This window comes from Rutidosis leptorrhynchoides, chromosome 4 (assembly GCF_046630445.1).
Source record: "Rutidosis leptorrhynchoides isolate AG116_Rl617_1_P2 chromosome 4, CSIRO_AGI_Rlap_v1, whole genome shotgun sequence".
In the NCBI taxonomy this organism is placed as follows: Eukaryota; Viridiplantae; Streptophyta; class Magnoliopsida; order Asterales; family Asteraceae; genus Rutidosis; species Rutidosis leptorrhynchoides.
The window spans coordinates 373,124,277-373,142,390 of record NC_092336.1 but is presented as its reverse complement, the minus strand read 5'-3'; the positions used below and the strand labels follow the sequence as shown (position 1 = coordinate 373,142,390).

Sequence of the window (18,114 nt, the reverse complement as noted above, 5' to 3'; positions counted from 1 at the left end):
AGTATTATATATATATTCGTACTACTAATTTAAAGAGTTTTCAAACAATATATATATTACTATTTAAAGGACGTAATTAACTTATGTTAAAAGGTATTTACATATAATGTATTACGAGTGTAAATACATCCTTACAAGTATTGAATACGGTTTATAATATACCAATACATATAAAGGATAGCTATACTCGTATTTCTGTTCAATTTCCTCAAAGAATTCTACTCGCATTCATACGGTATTTTTACCCGTATTATACACAGCTTCTAGAAGTATTTACTATTGGTATATACTAATAGAAATCTTCAATTATTTGTGTAATATGTCATCCATTACCTAATCAATTTAATATGTCATGCATGACTTAATAATATTTAACTTATCTTAGATATTTTCACTAAAAGCCAAAATTATAAGCTTATAAATAAGGACCATTTTAACTCATTTTTACTCCACATTTTCTTAAACTAAAAACACACACTTGAATGTTTTCATATTATACTTTAATCTTAGCAACTTTCCTCTTCATAATCAAGGTAAAATACTTCTCAAAATCCTTGTTCAATTCCTTGTATAATTGTTATCTTATTATACTTATAAAACTTGTAAAAACTAGAACTTGTTTTGGTGAACACCAAGCTTGTTTGAAAAACTAATCTAATCTTTCTAACTTAACTCCAATAACACTTATTTATATGTATTATGATGTTATATTAAGTTAATATAAGAACTTATAACTTGTACATATGAAGAACACCTTGAAACTTAACATATATCCTTTAATCTCCATTCGGTAAAAAGCGGGTTGTTTTGGGTTGGGAATTAAAAACCTATCTTAGACTTTGAGTTCGAGGCAAAGACTTTGGAAATATGTTAATATATGTAAATAAGACTTCCAGTATTTTTTTCATGATTTTAGACAAAGTGGAAGTATTTTATCAAAAATCATATATTGGGTGGATGCCGGGATTTTTCCAAATCTGTCCACCGACACAAAAAGAGGGTAAAGCTCTAAAAATTACTACTTAGGATGAAATTTTAGATTTGGTTTTGTAAAATTTACTTCTTAATGAATCCATATCAATTTGATTCACTTTAAACGGAGTTGTAATGAATATTTGGCGAGCAAAACAAAATCTGCTAAAATTTACGTTGTATGGACAAAATTTATATTATAAAAACTATATTAACCATATCCTTGTTAACTTTTCCTATATCCTATAGATATTTGGACATGTTATTAGTAGTATAACAAAATATTATAATCTTGGTTAATTCTGTGATTGTATATATGTATAATAATATTCTTGGTACGTCCTAACACAATAAGTATACAATACGTTTTGATAAATCCTAAGACAATACGTACACAATATGTCTTAGTTAATTCTAAGACAATATGTATACAATACGTCTCTGGGTTGATGTAAAGACAATACGTATACAATACGTCGTGGGGGTAATTCTAAGATTATATATATATATATATATATATATATATATATATATATATATATATATATATATATATATATATATATATATACCGATTATTGGACTGTTGGACTTTTCGGACTATTTTGGACTACTAACAATGGACTACTAACATAAAATGTTAAAAATTATTATATAAGTATTCTATGAACTTGCTTTATTTTATTCATATGTCGTATTATTATTTGAATCGTTATTATTGTTATAGGTTCGTGAATCTAAGGACGACGGTCATATTTTTAATAAGTTGAAAACTTATTATTAATATACTTTTACTACTGTGAGTATATAGTTCCATTTTTAAACTCTACAAATATTTTGGGATGAGAATACATGCATTTTATGTTTTACGCCATAGACACAAGTACTTAAAATATATTCTACGTTGAGTTGTACCACTTTGCATATCTTCCCTAATAGCTTGGTAACAAATATTTACATGTTGTAAGAACATGTATACGTGAATCCTATTGATAGATCTATCGGGTTTGACAACCCCAACTGGGCTAGTCGCTCTAGTATCGTAAACGGTTGCATAGTACTTCATTTTTACTACACTTGGTACAGTGTAGGGAGATTTCATAATAAAAGGGATATGCCACATTAATGGTTAAGTATGGTTACCGAAGCGTTCAACAACTTATAGATTACTTTTATACACTTGCGATTCTACATATATTTATAAATATGAAATCTTGTGGTCTATATTTATATCGATGATAAACCTATATATCTCACCAACCTTTGTGTTGACTGTTTACGCATGTTTATTCTCAGATCCTTAAGAAATTCTTCCGCTGTTGCATTATCTGAGCAAGTTGTGCATGGAGTCTCATACTTTTATTTAAATAAAGTGTTGCATTCAATAAAACCTTTGTCATGTATTATATTCGACTGTTACGTCACGTGTGTAGTATTTGGAAACCGATGTATTTTGGGGATTATTTCTTAAATAATCGCCCACTTGTTTAAAACATGCATTATGTATAATAAGGATGTGCTTTTTATGAAACGAATCCAATATTTTCTAAAACGTATCATATAGAGGTCAAATACCTCGCTATGGGACCATTGAGAATGTACTGCGTTTATAGTAATATGGACGGGTCGTTATAGTGCAGGCTTTGATTAGTTCTTTGATGCATGGGTAGACTAACTATGCTATGTTATGATATTACTAATCATGTGTTATTGTTTTGGACATCGAGCAAAATGGTTGTGATACGTTTGAGCATGGCACGGCATGCGAGCGTAATAGTGAGTCGCGACCACTATTACGGTTGCAAGTCAAGTCAAGCAAGGACGTGCAACAAACATTGAGCTAGGTGTGGTGTGCGTGCGGTGTTATGTATGTATGTATATATATATATATATATATATATATATATATATATATATGTATATATATATATATATGTATATATATATATATATGTATATATATATATATATGTATATATATATATATACATACATATATATATATATATACATATATATATATATATATATATATATATATATATATATATATATATATATGCGTATTGTTTTGTTGTCGTTGTCTAATCCGTTTCAATCTTTAGAATGAAGACGAGAAATGGAACGGAGACAAATGACGGTGGTCCTTCACATGTGGAAGAAGATGAAATGACTACCAAAATAGAGGCCGCCCTAGAAAACTACGTCTCGGTTTTCTCTTGAAAAGTTAAGCAAATACTCGAAGAGTCGGTTTCGGAACATATTGTCGATTTAATTCGAGAACAAATGGCCGATGCCGTGAAGAAAGAAGTTAAAAGGAGGTTTCCAAGACCTCAAAATGGGGGTGAGATGGTGTTTAGCTATAAGAAATTTTTGGCGACTAAGCCTCTTCACTTTCATGGGGATCCTGACCCCATGAAAAGTGCGGCTTGGATCTCCGATGTTGAAGGTTGTTTTCGCACTAGCGAGTGCCCACCCGAGAAGAAGACAAGGCTTACTACTAGTTTGTTGAGGGGTCATGCTAAAGATTGGCTTGATGGTAAGATTGATATGGTGGGTGACACGGCTTTTGTAGGGTTGTCTTGGGCGGAGTTCAAGAAGGAGTTTTTCCTTGAGTATCGTACGCAAGCGGATCTTTCTAAATTGCGCAACGAGCTAAGGAACATGCGTCAAGGGTCTTCGGACCTAAACACATTCAGGCGGGACCCAACTAATTTCCGACCAAGGATCATCAAGCTTAATCCAACAAAGGACAGGGAGCAAAAACTTGTTGGATCTTACTATTACTTGGACGATTAACTTAGTTATATATCGGTTGGAGTTGCCAGTTTGTTAAAACACATTCTAGAGAGGGCCATGAGCCCCCCCCCCCCCCCAACCGACTGCGCAACAAAACACAAGCGATTATACGTTAGAATATGCAATACAGAAAACTAAAAAGATGATGGAAAAGCACGCAAAGAAGTGCGCTTACCAGCCTTCTTCTTCTTGCAGGACTTCTCCCCACTCTCGTCAGAGTGCTGGCACTCCTTCTTGCAGGTCATCTCTGGAATTACATTCCATTTCACCCATAAGAACACTCTCAATTATATCCCCTCACAGCTAACCCGCGCAACCGGAACAGCTCCCTCTAACTCTCAGCAATTTCAGGTAGCGCACACGATGTAAAACCGAACATCACCCTTGGGCCATCAACTCTGGTTAACCCGAATGATGGTGGGTTACATTTAACTACCCTTTCTGAGATCATCATTGTCACGACCCTACTTTTTCCGCTATCTTTTCCGTTTATAGTTCACGTCTGTTATTTGACATTCATGCCACGTCATTTCTATGACTTATATTATTATTTTAAAATAATATATTCCCTATTATATGTTATATGAATATATGTGTTCGTATTTAAAATTGTACGTTTCTACGTATTTTGGATTTCTATCCGGTAAATCGTTTCGGTTTTCAAACCAATATTAGACTTTTGTGATTTTCGAATCCAAATTATTTTATTTATTTTATTTATGATATTTCTATATCATATGAGTTTATAAGATACTTCTATATTTTATTTTTCGCGTGTGCGTGTTCTTCCGAAGATTTAATCGCGTAACAGCATTTTCGCGAATCGGGCTTCGATCGGGTTTACGGGCCACAAGTGTTTTTCCTTTAATCAAAGTGGGCCATGTGGGGCCCACCCCATGAAAATTTTGGCCGAACATGGGGCCATATCCCTCCCTATTTTCATTTTTTTTGCAATTTACATTCATTTTGTTATTTTTTTCCATTTCAAAAATCAAAAGACCTAACTAGCACATTTCATTTTCTCTCTTCCTCTTTTTCTCCCTTTGTGGCCGTCGCCTACCTTCACCATTATCACCATAATCGTCATCAATTAATAGCTTGAATCAAAGGGCTTTCAACATAAACGGATTTCTCTCTTCGTTCTCTACGCGTCTATATCAATTGATTATTGATTAGGGTATAAACACAAACCATAAATTTTTCATTTTAATCTTATTTTACTGATTTTACATGTATGTTGATGTATTAGTGCTTGTATGTTGTTTTATTGTTGATATTATGCTTAGAAAAGTTCAAATTTGTATGTTTTCGGTTGATCAAATTTTGAACAGTAGGTTTAATGAGGAAATCAGTATATTAGACTCATGTTTTTGGTTAATTAAAGTGTATAAATGAGTTCCTCACATCGAGTACATAATTTTAGGCTTTAGATTCATCTCGTTTCCGGTTACGGATCAAAATCTATGCTTGAATTAGGGTTTTGTAAAATTGAAATGAACAAACTTGTGAGACAAGGTTTTGGTCCGACTTTGGTACCATAATTTGTGATTTTGGAGTGTACCATTGGGTTAGGATTGATGATTGGATGAACTTTCATGTTCGGGTCATTAAAATCCAGCCACGGATCACCCGGAATGACTAAAACAAGTTTTGAAACGGATTAATGAAATGTTTGGTTCATGGCTGTTCATCACGACTATATGAACTGATTTTCGGGTGTTCTTGAGTGTTCTAAGGTGTCGGGATGGTTTGTTAGACGAGGATATATATATAAGATTCGTCAAAAACCGACACTCTAGGCTCAAGTTATGACCCGACGAACTTTTAAATGAAACTTATGGTTATAAAATTGAACTTAGGTATATAAATAATGATTTTCATTATTATTAAATTACTTATGTTATAAAAAGTACTTATTAACGAATACTTATGATATATATTTATTATATCATTTAACAATTTATATTATGATTTAATTATTCTTATAATCAAACTTATGAATTAATAATACAATTATTATTAATGGAAGACTTATGTTAAGTATAAAACTTATAATATGAGGTTATTATATCAAGACTTATAATAAAGATTAATTAATTATTTATTTATTATAAGACTTAGTTATTAATTATTTATGACACAAATTAATTATTAAATACTTATGGTTTAATAATTATAACAAAATACTTATGATATGAGTAACATTTCATAATTAATTTAAGATACTTATATTATGATTAATAAATCATTATTAATTAATAATACTTATGATATGACTAATATTTAATTAATTAATTAAATATTTATGTTATATGACTTATATCTATTATATCATTTAAACTTATATTAACTTTATAATTCAATTTAATTTAATTAAACTTATGATATGACTAGTTTATACTAATATTATTTTAAATAATGTTATGACTTATATCATTAATGTGATTTACACTTTAAAACTTCAAGGTTGACTTGAGTTGACTTTTGGTTGACTTTGACTTTCAGGTGACTTTTGTTGACTTTTCTAAATAAGGAAACTTTCTAAAAATAGAAACTTTCCAAAAATAGAAACTTTTCAAAAATGGAAACTTGCTAAAAATAGAAACTTTCTAAAAATATAAAGTACGTGTTTTACGATGTCCTGATCATACCGAATCATACTGGTTGCTGTTCTCTGCTTTACTACAACAAGCACTATGGTTAACATGCTAAGACTTGACCTAAGTTAGTTATTTATATCGACCTGCTTATTTTAGGTCGGAGTTGTGATCATTCTTGATCAGTTGCCTTTGCTGTTCGCATACTGTTTTAAAGTATTTTTGGGATGAGATTACATGCAACTTTTGTTTTACATTTTAAACACAAGTAGAAATTAATTTAAGTTATTCATTGTGAGTTGAACAAAAATATTCCCTAATCTGGTAACTGTAATCACTGGTTTCTACTGGTGAACGCGAATCCGATGGATAGATCTATCGAGCTTGACAGCCCTATTTCGTGCTAGTCGCGCTAGAAATTTATAATCGAAATGTATTAGTACTTCGTAATTTTGAAGATACACATGTTCAGTGTATATGTTGTATGTTAAGGGTAAGGAATGCTTAAGTGGTTATCAGGTGGCTCACGGGTTAATGGAATAATGTTTTTATGTTTCCTAACATTTGAAATCTTGTGGTCTAAAGCTTACGTTATTTAAACCTATAATTCACTCAACATTTTTGTTGACAGTTTACTCGCATGTTTTCTAAGGTACTTGATTGATTGCTTCCGTTGTGCTTAGAGAGTCTGCATACATGTTGACAGCTTTTGTTAAACATTAAACTTGCATTCTATTTTGGTTACATTAAATTGTGGGTGTTTATTGACTTGGTTTTGGTCAACTTTTGGTTAATTACTTATGTCGGTTTTCTAAACTTACATTTCTTTATAGGAAATCATTTTTAAATAAAGAATGAAATGTTATTTATTAAATTCATTTAGAGTTATGATCAAGCTGTGGGACCAAGTGAAGGAGCCGTTAAGGGTACTTGACGGGCCCTCACAATCATCTCGTATGATGGTTATTCACGGTACTCCAGACCGGAGAGTTAAACTCAAAAAACCCTTAAACCCCCCTTTATTGTTGATCTCGCATGAACCGAACCCCTTGGACCATTTTATGCTTGATCAACCATCACTTATTGTTTTGGAAAAAGACTCTTTGACGTGCACTTGTAAATCTTCCATTGATGTACCTGCTCGAATAATATTATGCCACACGCCTATTGTCGATAAGTGTGAATTTACACTATCCGAAAATAAGCCATCATATGGACCATGAATACTTAGAATGACTTTGACCCATAGTGACTCGATTTCGGTTTTAAACCTCCACTACAACTTTCTCAATAATGCAATATTTTTTTACCCTTTAATGACCCGATATTTAGCCCCCATTTCCCCAAAGAGTTTATGATATTTTCCCATTTGACCTACGATATTTTTGAGCCCGACCCTGTCCCGCCCTAAAAGAAATTGCGTATCACTGTCAGTAGACGTATTCCAACGGTAGACATGTCCGACCAAAAGTACACATCGGGATCAAAAGGAATTACGAACTATCGGAGCCATATTTGAACGATTCTTGCCAGGTTACTAAGTAAGTAAAACCGATATGAATGAATGAATCGGGATCAAAGTGCTCTCGTCCGGCAGTACGCTGCTTCGAACCGGTGTACCCTGGGAACAGACGTCGAATCTGTTTAAGGGAATTGTGTACAAAAGTTGGTGAAACACACTTTTTCCAACCAATTTTTTCCAACAGTTGTTAAGATCTGTGTGAAGGCGTTACGATCTGCTCAAAAATGTTCATATTTTATCGATGTCATTCAAGGCTGGTCGAAAGACTTAGATCTGGTTGAGAAAGATTAGATCTGGTCAATGACGTTTAGATATTGTTCGGAAATGGTAGGTTCTGATCGATGACGTTCAAATCTGGCCTGAAAACCTCTAGATCTAGTCGGAAGTTTATGTGCCCAAATTATTATTTTGTGAAAGTAACAAAACAATTGATGTTTTTACCATGTGCTATGCAGTTTGATTTGTTGGGCATTGGGCAATAATGCAAAGTGATGTGTTGCATATGAAACCACTAATTTGTGTTTCGAATCAAAAGCCACTTCTTTTTTAAATGTATTTATGGGAGGCCAAAAATATGGTAATTGATTACAAGATTGAGGGGCGCGCGCTTCGCTGCTGGCCTGCTGACAACTTTTTGCAATTACAGTGGTAATTGACTACACATCGAATGATAATTCTATGCGATTACGATAGTTATTTACCACATATCGTATTTACATGACAAAGCAGTGAAGGGTGTAAATGTTACCTAAAGTCGGCTATTAGTAGTAAAAAACAATTTCGAGACCCCATTGCATTTTAATCTTAGAATCGCCACTGCCTACTATACAGGTTAATAAAAGTGTAAACAACTTCAAGATCATTAAAATTAGTGAAACCAAGTAGCTGATAATTTGGTTACATAAAAAAAATAGGCTGTCTTTAATTGCTAGATTTAGATGTGTGAACAACTTTAACAAAAACATCTTTGAAAAGCATTAACATGCCATGAAGCATAAGAAAGAAGAAATTAATAATCGATGAGCTCCTTAAATAATAACCTTTACTTGAAGAGTAAAGATCTCCCTAATAAACAAAATCTATGAAGCTTTCTAGCCTCAATCTCAATTTATTTAGTTTTTTTTTTTTTTACTAAGCAATCTATCAACCCAAATTGATATCACTTTTTTAACGCGTATTGTATCCAATTGTCGAGCACTGAACCAACCCATATTGATCACCGAGCAAAGATTTCGGACACTCGACAAAGCAGCTGTAAAAAAGAATGGAACATTGCATTAATTTAAATATTAAATAACAATCTGCTAGTGGCTCTCATCTATAAGTGGTGAACGGGTTAGGACCCATTAGATAACGAATGTGTACATCAAACCTTCAAACACGAACTCTATATCTCCTAGTAATGCAATTTACACACCTACTCATCCAAAATAAAAAATAGAACAATGTTAGAATCAACATCAAAATCATTCAATGACTTTTACCCAATAAACTCATGACATTTTCATGCACAGAACATGGTAGTAGGTAGTAGCTCAGTAAATATTTACATTTAATGATCGTTTTTAATTTCTAGATTAATCGCTTGATCAAAACATAAATCCGATTTTGATACCTGGCATGATGACTTCTTCTACTGCTGCATTTCTAGCAGTTTTATTATCAGCTTCTCTGTCTTTCTTATCGCCAATTATGCTTTGCTGGCCTTATCATCTTCAAGAGGAACATAATGAACCTGCAATAAGCAACAACATGAGCAACATTAGGGAAGTTAGGACCCACATGAGATCATTCTTTCTACTCTCATTTGTACATCTAAAGCAACTTTAAAGTGGAATCTCATACCAAGAGTAATCAAAATCTATAATCCAGTCACCGCATCAAATGGCTCAGTCCCTCTAACTCACTATTATATCTGCACCTTTTGGCTTGTCACTAAATATGATAACTTTTGTTGATCTCTCCTTTGGATATTCTGTCCACACATATAAACAATAAAGAAAATCAAAACAACTCAATCAAACACATAAAGTTAGGAATCTTTTTCGTACCATTTCAACCGTTGTAAAAATCAACAAAATGCATTTGTTAAGCAAATTCCATGGCAAAACAGTTATCATCTATAATCAATATTAACATCTCATATCTATCAAAAAGGTCATAAAATTTAGTATTTTGTGTCAATTGTTAGTTACTAAACTCCTGTTAACAAACAACTATTAGCTGTCTGTTACAGAACCTCAGTAGCCAGAACAGTGCTGTAAGGAAAAAAAATCTTACAGTTGAAAAAAACTTTTTTAGAAGTAAAACCATAATGTATGTTCTAGGCTATTTATGATGCTAAACTATTTTACCTATAGGCCAACATGGTAATATTCCAATTATGACTCAATAAAGTTTAGTTACCATATGTCACCTGTAGAAACTTAATAAGCGATTCCTTCCGTTCAGATTAACTATATATGGGGTGATATTTTTTTTTTTTTTACATATCATCATGCCATTAGCTTTCTAACAACAAAAATATGTAGAGAAATTGAAAACGCCCCTATATCTATATCTATATCTATATCTATATCTATATCTATATCTATATATATATATCTATATTTATTTATTTATTTATTTATATATTACATAAAGAGAAAATGAGATTCTAAAACCGTATCATTTGCTTCTTTCACACACTATTGAGTTCCTCAACCTTAGAAAGAGTATGTAAGCTACTTGTAGCTGCTTCTTCTTTAGCCTGTTCTGCAGCATTCTACCTGTTTTATTAAGCTTATGATCTCATCCATTGTCGAATCCATAGTTTTCTGTATAAAAATGTTGAATATTATGAAACAACCGCACGTAAAGCAAGCACTAACGTATTACACACAAAAGGAGCAAAACAGAAAAAACAATAACATTAGGATCTTTGAGTCAGCAGTGTTACCAATCAAACATAAAATAATGATGATGAATAAACCAAGATGGTATAAAAACAATCATTGCAAAGCTCTTCATCCCTATTAAAATAGCACAAAAGACTGTTGTTTGTATACTACTATAAAAGTTGATTTTATGTGTTAAACTTACAAATCTTTGTTATTGTATATATCCGCGAAGCCTTATCACCACTGGATCGATGATTATAAGTTACACATCTTCAACCATATCATTCTTCAAGGGCCACATACAATACACTAAAACTTTAAAGTTTGATACTCGTATAAATAAGCACAAAATGCCATTAAATAAAAACACTTTCAGCCCTAAAAAGTAACTTTAATATGATCAAAATTAGCACTTTTTTGTTATTAACTATAAACAAATGATCATAAATTAACAACAATAAAAAAAAGATTAATCACAATGAGCAGCTTCATTTGTGAAACTAATAGCAACGATCATTCATAAACATTATATGAATAAAATAAGGTGTTTAATAGGTTTACCTTGTTATTAGTAGCATCTTCAATAACAGTATCAAGAAGTTGACATGAACAGGTGATTGTATTACTGATGTTAATTGCAGAATCGTCATCATTAACCGTTTTAAACTCAAAATCAATTTTATTGTGCTTACAGATATCCATTCGAAGAATAAAACCCTAATGTTACGAAATAATGTATCAAGGCTAAAAATAAAAGATAGGGGCATATAAGAAAACATACCTAACTTAATTCAGATTACTTGAACCAGCGCCGACATAATCGATATTTCATTTGTTGTTACCACAACCCTATGATTCAAATTCATGAAGATGAAGATGTGTAAATAGAATAACAAAGAATCAATTTGTATGTAGATCACCAAACAATAGTATTAGAATCAAACTTTCTGTAATCAATTCACACAAAACAAATCTAAAGAAACACAAAAAGCAACATAATTAATAAAATACAACAACTATAATAAAAACTCCATGTATATTCAGATAATCTCAAAATTAAACTATATCAACGTCAATCGAAAGCTTAGAGAGTGTATTATACCTTTGATCAATTGTGGAAAAACTTATAGCTACACACACACAACTTATTGAACGGAAATCAAGCCATTAAAGATTAAGATTTTTGAACTTTAAAGTCGAACTCCAACTCCCCAGAAATCCTGGAATAAGCCACAAATATATTAAACGTAAATAAATATCTAATTAAACAATTATATCTAGAAGCATTCACGATTCATGGTTAATATAAAGATACATACATTATTTGTACACAAATAAAAAAAAAAAAAAATACAAACATTAATTATCAAATCAAAACCTTAACAAAAGGATATTTAATTCGATGTCTTTCGGACAATCTATGACCTGTAATGGTGTATCCTGGGAGATACACGCATAAAAACACCATTTTCATACAGAAAAATGGATCAAAAAGCACAAAAGATAACAAAATTTAGCGGTATTCAACAATTTACCGCCCAGCATAGAGCAGGCCGCCCAGCGTCAAGCGTAAACCCTGCAGGCAGCTTCTATGCATAAGCCCTTTAACTCAGCGTGTGAACGGCACGCAGCCACGTCAGCACATGCCACCGACATTCCGGATACTTCACGTAACAGAACCATTCAGTGATTGACACGTGTATCCCGTGAATTTCGGACATTCTACGCCTATAAATAGACCCCCTGGGTCACCACATTTCACATCATTCCGATCTGAACTTCAGTCAGAGAGAAGTACACTTTCTCTCTCACACAGTTCTTTCTCACTCTAAAAGCACATTAGCCGCTTAGCAGCAATACGCTAGACGGATCATTACAGATTGGTCCACAGATTGATTGAGGCCACCCCACAGATCTTACATCTGTGTTCCGGGTCTGCAGAGATTATTTCTCGAGGGCAAACAACAATCAACAGTATACGCCACACGCTGAGCAGCTATTGTCTTGTACTGGTACCTTACAGCCGTTATACGGAAAATCGTACCAACAGTTTGTTTGCCCTATCATCAGGAGAAGGAACCACGGGGTTCAGCAATCTAAGGTTCCTATGATCTATACATAGTCTATCTATCTCGGCTTCAGTAACACTTGACGGAATAGTGCTCACATCTCGATTGTCTCTTTGAGATGAGGTGCTGCTGGATTCAGCCATGGTAGTGAAAAAATAAAAGAGAGAAGAAGAAGACAAGTAACGAATAATTGCACTAACCTTGTACTTAACAGCTTTGCTAAAACGAATAATTGCAGTTATCTTCAAAGCAGATGATCGGTTTTTGGAAGAGGAAAAAGAAAAGAGGAACGGCTTATTTATAATTCAACTGATGGAAAATCAATGAACAAAATTGATACACGTGTATGGATCAGATCAATTGAGCAAAGCAATTTAAATTTTGAAAATAAATCAAAAAGGTTTCGGAGGCAATTTCATAATTGGAAATGTGACGTCAGAGCAGAAAATCAGACGGCTACAGCAGTTTTGTGTCTTCGAGGAAAAAGGCATCTTTTATTTTTAGTTTAATGACTTTATTTTTTACAAAAATAAAGACATTAAACTGGGGGGACTTAATGGTGTATCCTGGGAGATACACGCATAAAAACACCATTTTCATACAGAAAAATGGATCAAAAAGCACAAAAGATAACAAAATTTAGCGGTATTCAACAATTTACCGCCCAGCATAGAGCAGGCCGCCCAGCGTCAAGCGTAAGCCCTGCAGGCAGCTTCTATGCATAAGCCCTTTAACTCAGCGTGTGAACGGCACGCAGCCACGTCAGCACATGCCACCGACATTCCGGATACTTCACGTAACAGAACCATTCAGTGATTGACACGTGTATCCCGTGAATTTCGGACATTCTACGCCTATAAATAGACCCCCTTGGTCACCACATTTCACATCATTCCGATCTGAACTTCAGTCAGAGAGAAGTACACTTTCTCTCTCACACAGTTCTTTCTCACTCTAAAAGCACATTAGACGCTTAACAATAATACGCTAGACGGATCATTACAGATTGGTCCACAGATTGATTGAGGCCACCCCACAGATCTTACATCTGTGTTCCGGGTCTGCAGAGATTATTTCTCGAGGGCAAACAACAATCAACAGTATACGCCACACGCTTAGCAGCTATTATCTTGTACTGGTACCTTACAGCCGCTATACGGAAAAAATCGTACCAACAACCTGAAAAAATGAAGAACAAAAAAAACCAATTTAACTGAGTAATTTAATCGATTAAAGATAACCATACATATATACATATACATAACACATGTAGCATGAAAACACAAATACCGTATTTACTTCCAAATTGCATAGTGAAATAAACTAAATAGAAATACAGATCAGTTAAATGGATTCAGATTGTTACCTCTAGTTGTATAGGTTGTACACTATCATGACCTGTAGTTGTCAAGCAAACACAATAGGAGTCATTTACCTTAAGGTTCCAGAAAAGTGAAGTTCCAAATTGTTACCTCTAGTTGTATAGGTTGTACACTAAAATCACCTCCTGCATAGATTAAGGATCAAAATTACGATAAATATAAAACGGCATATAGTTCCTAATATTGGCATTAAAAACACCTATCAGTAGAATCCCAAGTTAAGTTAGCTACAACTTATAATTAAACGATTTAATGTCAAAAACAGATCACAATCAATTTCCATTTATACCTGAGTTTTTTGGTACATAAGTCAAAAGTCATGGTTTCATCACAAATCAAGACTAAACAACAAAAAAGGAGTCACTAAAATTACTGATTTAGAACACACATATACTAATTTCAGTCATCTAATTGTTTTTATCTGTTGAATAACGAAAACCCTAGCAAAAATACGATCTAAGTTCCAAAATTAAAACTTAGAAGTCACAAACAACATATTCCTAAATCAAAGTGAAGGAAAATTTGTTACCTTTTTCATTTTATCACAAATGATTCGAACCCTAACTACTTGTGTCAGCCACAACAAATGAAGAAACATGAGCCGATCGAAGGAGTCGTTGGAGGGATACGGTGATGGGTGTCAACGGAGCAGAGGATGCCTGAAAATTGGCGGTTCGAAATTGAATGAAACCAAGAAGAAACGCACCATTCTTTATCTTAAAACAGTCCAGAGATGCTCCAAATTGTTTACTTGGTAAAGGAGTTTTAGGCGAAAGAGGTGGAGATTGAGTTACAAATGCACTGATCAAATTGTGAGCGTATTCTCATTGAACCGCCAATAGTTTCGCCTCTACATCGCTACCAGAGTTTTTGATTGGGTTTATTGTTTTTGTTTATGATGAGAGAGAAAGAGGATGTTAGATCGAGAAGGTAAGGGAGAAGAGATGGCTAAATAGGAGACGGTGCGTGCTTTTTTTTTTTTTTTTTTTTTCACGTAAGAAGGGGAAAAGGAAGGGGAACGGGGGGAGGAAGAAAAAAAAAAAAAACACTAATAGTAGTATTTGGACTAATGAGGATCAAGTAAATAGAGTGGGTATTAGAAGATAATAATAACTCAAGAAGTTACATTTTAATCAAGTATTCTAAATATGATGACATAACATGTTGCGATATATGAAGTCTAAATTGGATTACTTGGGCATATTCCACCCATTTTATCAGTTCCAATATTTGTAGGTATTTCTTACTCATTTGACTCACTATTTACGGTATACTTTTGACCACAAATGATATGTTTATGTTGGAAAATGGATGTACTACTCTCGTTTATAAAATTACACGTTTTGTGCATATGAAATGCAATATTCACAGAGAATATATTAAATATTTTGTGCAAATAACGTCAAACACATATATTTTCATCCATGCGTGTGTTCAGTAGGAAAATTATATATATTTTATATAAAAATTTGTTTTTCTGATGTGACTTGTTGCAAAATAATAATTAGCCAATTATTAGTGCATGAAATCATAACAGTAAGTAGTTTGACAAAACATATATATATATATATATATATATATATATATATATATATATATATATATATATATATATATAACTTAAAAATACGAATCATATGATTCGTTTTTCAGTTTGATACATGGTAGGAACACGAGGAGTTGCTGCGAGGTTTTACGGATGACGCCAATTGTTTGTACACTTTTCGGTGTACCTCATCGGAAAGATGAGTCAAGGTAAATCCAATCTAGAGGGAATGGATAAGTGTAATAACCCGACTTTTTTCGTTACCTTTTCGTTGAAAACTTAACAGCCGTTACTTAAAATTTACAATTTTGTATGTAATTTTTTTTTAAATATACTATTATTAATATTGGTTAGATTTTTTTTTTTAAAACACCACGGTTAATGAAAAAGAGAAAAATATATTTTAAAACAACAAAATGTATGATTATTAATTTTAATAATTATTATGTTATATAAGAATTGAGTTTTAAAAATCATTTTTATTAATTAGGATATTCTTAAATTAAACCCGAGAAAATTAGTTTAAACATTCATGTTTTCAGTATCTAATTTAAAAATATAATAAATAAGTATTTTATGAAACACATCAACTAAGAATAACGTCTAGATTCTAAAAGGTTTTGAACAATATATAAATGTATTTTTTAATACAAAATATATCAATTAAGTAAATCATATTAAGGTAAAATACATTGGGTTTTAGATAACGGATAAGAATTTAATAGAACCCGTGACTATACAGTTAATAATCGTGAATCCTATATATATAATTGCAAATAAATATAATATCCGTACTTACCAAATTATTACACCCGTGATATCTTATAACTACCCGTGACTACCACAGTTTAAACCCGTAACTTCCCTTTTCTACTTATATTTATGATCTAGATTCATTTCACCAAACACACACACATACGTATCTATCTTATTCTCTTCTTAAGAACACCCATTACTATTCATCATCATCATCAATCTTTCATCCTCAAGAACACCTTCAAGAAATCGTATGATCATAAAATTGTTTACATATTCGGATTTGAAATGCACCGTTCATATTAATTATAAACGTTTCATAATAATTGGTTTCTTTGCGAGGTTTTGACCTCTATATGAGACGTTTTTCAAATCTTGCATTCGTTTTTAAAAACAACCATAACCTTTATTATTGAATAAAGGTCTTAATGACATAATTTAGATTGTCTATCAAAGACAATCTCCTCAAATAAATAAGTTTTTACACAACCCATTACAATATGATCAAATATATTACAACAACACTCCAAATGCAAGTTTAAACAATATAAACAACTATGCCAACTCCAAATCTTGACCTTGGGTTGGCATACGACAGCGGAAGCGTTTTTAATAGTCACCTGAGAATAAACATGCTTAAAACGTCAACAAAAATGTTGGTGAGTCATAGGTTTAATTTCTAATTAATAATCATAATATTTAATAAGCCACAAGATTTCATTTAATTAAATGCGCAGGATCATTACAACTGCAAAAATCATTCATACGATGAGTCGCCTGGTAACCGACCTTAACATGGAGCGCTTAAGATATCTGGCATCATACATTCCACTATTTAAATGTATGACAAGAACCCTTCGAATTACTAAAGCATTTCCACTATTCGAAAATGGGAGGTGTTGGTGCCCGTAGATCTACCTTTAGTGTTCGCGTCAATTAGTGTTTTTCACTAATTCTTAGGTTACCAAGCATAATAATAATAAGTACAGATATCTGGTATAACAAAACAAACGTAGAATGTAGTTTCATGAACTTGTGCTTATTTTGTAAAACATTTATAAATTTGCATGTATTCTCATCCCAAAATAATTTAGATAGTAAAAATGGGACTATAACTCACTTGTGATGATTTCCGAATAGATGGTAATAAGACTTGGCCTTTGACAAATTCACGAACCTAATAATAATATTCTTGTGTCAAGATATATATATATAATTAATATTCCATACTTATGATACTTGTGATAATTTTAATTGTCCATTGTTAGTAGTCCAACGTTCGTAGTCCAATAGTCCGATAGTCCAACAGTATAAATATATATATAAATATAAATGTGTATATTGTGTTAGAATTTACTAACACTATAATATATTGTCTTAATATAATAAGACACATAATATGTATATTGTCTGAAGCAATCCGCGACCCATTGTATACATGTCTCAGGCTCGATCACAACTCAAAGTATATATATTATATTGGAATCCACTTCGACCCACAGCTAACTCGAGATTACTGCCAATGGTGTCTTATAGTTCGTTTCAATAATATATATAGAAGAAGTCAAAATGATATGTCAAAACTTTGTATA

The 18,114-nt window shown here is 32.4% G+C and overlaps 2 long non-coding RNA genes across 4 annotated transcripts; both read right to left on the bottom strand.

The window, feature by feature from the left end:
• Window positions 1-8,813: 8,813 nt before the first annotated feature.
• LOC139843905 (uncharacterized) lies at window positions 8,814-11,288 on the bottom strand. Of its 3 annotated transcripts, XR_011757731.1 has the most exons (6): window positions 10,972-11,288; window positions 10,595-10,706; window positions 9,736-9,865; window positions 9,506-9,625; window positions 9,263-9,307; window positions 8,814-9,142 (listed from the first exon to the last, which is right to left on the bottom strand). It is a non-coding gene; the product is annotated as an uncharacterized lncRNA (long non-coding RNA). The 3 variants fall into 3 exon arrangements; XR_011757730.1 differs by having other exon boundaries at window positions 10,595-11,288; XR_011757729.1 differs by lacking the exons at window positions 10,595-10,706; window positions 10,972-11,288 and having other exon boundaries at window positions 9,736-10,457.
• A 53-nt stretch (window positions 11,289-11,341) lies between these two features.
• Window positions 11,342-15,125, bottom strand: LOC139843906 (uncharacterized). The gene is made up of 6 exons (XR_011757732.1): window positions 14,750-15,125; window positions 14,311-14,345; window positions 14,205-14,236; window positions 12,148-12,194; window positions 11,872-11,989; window positions 11,342-11,618 (listed from the first exon to the last, which is right to left on the bottom strand). It is a non-coding gene; the product is annotated as an uncharacterized lncRNA (long non-coding RNA).
• Window positions 15,126-18,114: the final 2,989 nt, after the last annotated feature.